We start from the raw sequence: 3,975 nt of genomic DNA, 5'->3' as shown, positions 1-3,975 counted from the left end.
CAAGCTTCTTATCTGATTTTCAAGTCAGTAACCAACAAACAGAAAAATAACTATTCTAGACGGGGATTTAACTCCAATTCATGGTTAATAGTGATATAAAAGGATCAGACAGAAATTATAAAAAGAAGTCACCGGAATTTAAACACGGAACTGGAATCCAAGGATAGATACACTTAGTATCCAGCGAGTCCCTGAAATGACATGAAATTTCAGTGCCACTCAGTTTCTCTGGGGGAGTGGTTCCACAGCTTTAGATCTCCAAAGTGTCCCAGACTTTAAAAAAAGTTACAAGCCACCAGTACTCTGCCTATACTACTCAAGTGCACCATTATATCTCAACACTGAAATAATCGATACTCATAAAGCTGACCATGAGTAATCAAGAAAAATCTTAAATGATGTTTAGCGTATTTTGTGCTAAACGAAAGGAAACCATACAGCTCAAACTCCAGCCACCTGTTAACCTTGCCAATTCTTGCTCCTTATCCTGGAGTAAGGGGTCAAAAACAAATGTTCATTTTACTCTTCAGTTTGGACTCTCACCACGGAAATCTTCACTTACAATAACTGTTTAGAAAGTGTCTCAGAAGCTGGTAAAGTTTCAAATGAATAAATTTGCTTCTTGCACAGATATTAAGTGATCAACATTAAAAATATATTACTGCCAGTTGTGAGTGCTTTCAAAACAAGACAAAACTGTGGTTTAATTCATTCAACAAATAAGCCCAACGGAACAGAACCTAAGGTTTTAAAGATGAACTTACTTGAACTGTCGTCAACCCCTTTATGTCTTGACTCCACCTGGAGAACCAAAATCAAAAGTAAATACTGGACTCGTCGTGGAGTAACCAAGTCTGGTCCCTGAACATTTTTGCTACGTGCACATCAAAAACACCGGTCTAGAGTTAATAAAGGATTCAAAATGGAAATACCCAGTCCCTTCACCAGTGACTAAGCTTTCCATTCCACGTCTGGCAATTTTTGGTGGTGGTGGTTGCTTTCAAGTGAGAAAAGACATCCTTCGAAATCATCCGAGGTTTAGGCTAGACAAGGCCACAAAAACGCGGCCAGAGTCAGGATCAATATCCTCTTAACACGACATCTTCTCCCCACTCCGCAACACTCAACTCTAGCTAAACTTAGAAACACGATGCACTTTCACTCAAAGGTAAAAAGGTCCTCCACTGAGTCTCCTGCGTTATTAGAAATTCAGAATAACTCCATCGGAACCCACCAATTGGGAAAATATCAAAATCCGCACCCTCACAATAACAGACGGATATTTTTGTATAAGTACGCCATTCAAATGACAACAGACTCTCTTTCAATTAAGTCTCTCAACTTCCTGAACCTGAAATATCCACATACTAAAATAAACATATTAGCCGTCCAAATTTTAAATACATGGTCACATAAAGTGCTTTAACAACTTGAAAATGGAGAAAAAGTACTGAACACTAAAACATGCAAGGAAACAACCTACTGTCTCAGGAATTAAAAATACTTTCCCAATTAGGGTTCCTACCAGGCCTCTGATAGCATATAAGAAACTGACAACTCCCAAGAAAAGTAACCCTTAGTATTTTTTAAAAGGTATTGTTGAGTATGGTACCGATGTTCTAACTTTCAGGCTTGGACAGGGAGGGAGGAAAAAAAGTGTAACACCGCTGAAACTCAGTTTCATCAAGCCGAAGTTTTTAATGCCAATCCAAATAAAAAACAACATGTATTGGCTAAGATGTAGTATTTTACTCTAGAGGATGTCTGTTTTGTTAACTTTATGGGAAAACTGAGTTTATAATGCAAATTTTGACAAACCATTAGGTGCAATGCTGTAACAGGTGCCCATAATACTAAAGGAAATCAGGAGGCAGAATTCTGAGATTTTCATATGCCTCCTCATCACTGTCAACAAACCCTGTAGATATAGGATATGCTCCAGGGTTTGATGACTGATGTTTGCTGTTCCAATCAACTCAGTATGGAAACACAAACAGCTGATAATTCTTTTTGCAACAAGTCTGTGGTTATATACATCAAGCAAATTTCTTTAAAATCGCGCTTTTCAAACAGAATCTCCATATCTAATACTTCCAAGCTACAATAAAATGCTATTTTAACGTTCAACTTTTAAAAATCCAGACATGATTAATTCCAAAGGCTTGCCTCAATGTTAGAGGGTCCGTCAAAAAGTTACTATAGATTCGAATTTACTTATGGGAAATAACCTGATGCAATAAATGATCCTCGACTAGGCAATGTTTTAGACAAAGCTGCTGTTATATAAGGGGGCCAACTGAGGAAATCTGAGTATATCTCAGTAATAGATGAGATGAGAACTTACCAAGCTAGCTGGGGGGAGGGGGAGACACAATGACTCTCTACAGAACTGTATGTATAGTTTGATCTCATTTTGATTAGAACATGCACACATATGCATAGACAATTATCTGGAAAGTGATACAAAGTTGATCTCCGGGTGGTAGGAATTTGTCCTATTTGCTTCTCTGTATTTTCTAAGTCTCAACAATGTACATGTAACACCACTTCTGTAAGAATACTTTAAGCCACTAAGGGCTCCTTAAAGTCAAAAATCAGTATTTATGATGTGCCTACTATAGGTGAGACACTTGGAGATCTGCTTTTATTCTCATCAAGCCCTCCAAGTTTTTTTAGTTAATCCTTCTCTCCAAGCCTGTGGGCTAAGCAACAATCATTTCTAAAATATAACATTTCCTTAAATTCTAAAGAGTTTTTTTCTCTCTGGTCTCACTCTCGGGCACACTAATCGTTTTACACTGATTTCCCTTTATAGCTTACTCTTTCAACCTTGGTAACTAAGACAAGATTAAAACAGTCCTTTGTAGGCTGAAAACCTGTCAAGATAGAGGAGGAACAAATACGGTATAGTTTTTTCCTTTTAAATGAACATCTGTCTGGATTTGTCAAAGTTAAAATCTCTGGGGCAACGCATCCAACTTTTCTTACTAGAAAGCAGCCTATGCATGCATGATCTTAAGATGGAATCAAGGTCAACTTCTACTACATGTTAGGCAACTCCCTTTACCTCTGGCTGGTATAAGGATGAAGGGAGATATGGGGAAACATGACATTTAAATAGCTGAAAACTGCGCATGTCCTAGCCATAGAAGATGAAAATGCCAGGACATATACATATGTTAAAAACACATAAACTTAAGAAAGCAAGATACCAAGCAATCAGAAAGTCACGTAAGTGACATTAAATGAGAGAAATATTTGGGATAAAAGGACAATGAAAATTCTGGGTTGCAGTTATTTGCTAGGTGTCAGCCATATAATATCCGGTCTCAGCAACATGTGCTCCCCGCTCTACAACAACAAATTATATCAAGTGTTAAGTTTCGTTACACTAAAAGCTTCCTTTCTCCTGCGATTTAATCAAAATGCAACTTACTGTAGTAATCCCTAACCATTGATGGGTCACTAAATCAGCTTTCTTTCAGGGAAATAATTTTCTCTGTATCTTAAAACTAGTTCATTAGCTTTGAAAGGTATTGCCTTAAGCTACAAGTAACTAGAGAGCCAGTCGTTCACAGCGGGGTTTTCTAAAAAGGAAAAATAGATCACCTAATAAAAACCTTTGGGAAAGAAGCCCCCAAGCAAGCATTCCCATTAATGGAAACCTGAGATTCTCTCCCACTTTCCTGAAAACGTAGCTGTCTTAAGTCATTCAACTGCAGCTACCACTTAACAAGAAATTTTAAATTCCCTCTCGGCCGGGGTAAGCAGAGGGCGACAGACCCTCGTCCCCGCCGACGTGAGGTGGGGCGGCCGCCTCCTCGTTACTAGAAAGCCAGGCAAAGCTGCTTTTAAACGGTCTCCGGGTGACAACGCATTCCTAACGGGTTTCGAAGGCACGTTTAAATCGCCCGCTTTTTTTGTTTGCTCGCTGCGTTCCCGGGGCGCCGGGGCTGCGGCCGCCCCCGCGCGCCC

Source organism: Pteropus alecto, unplaced genomic scaffold, assembly GCF_000325575.1.
Source record: "Pteropus alecto unplaced genomic scaffold, ASM32557v1 scaffold17, whole genome shotgun sequence".
In the NCBI taxonomy this organism is placed as follows: Eukaryota; Metazoa; Chordata; class Mammalia; order Chiroptera; family Pteropodidae; genus Pteropus; species Pteropus alecto.
Note: the sequence above shows the minus strand (reverse complement) of the source record.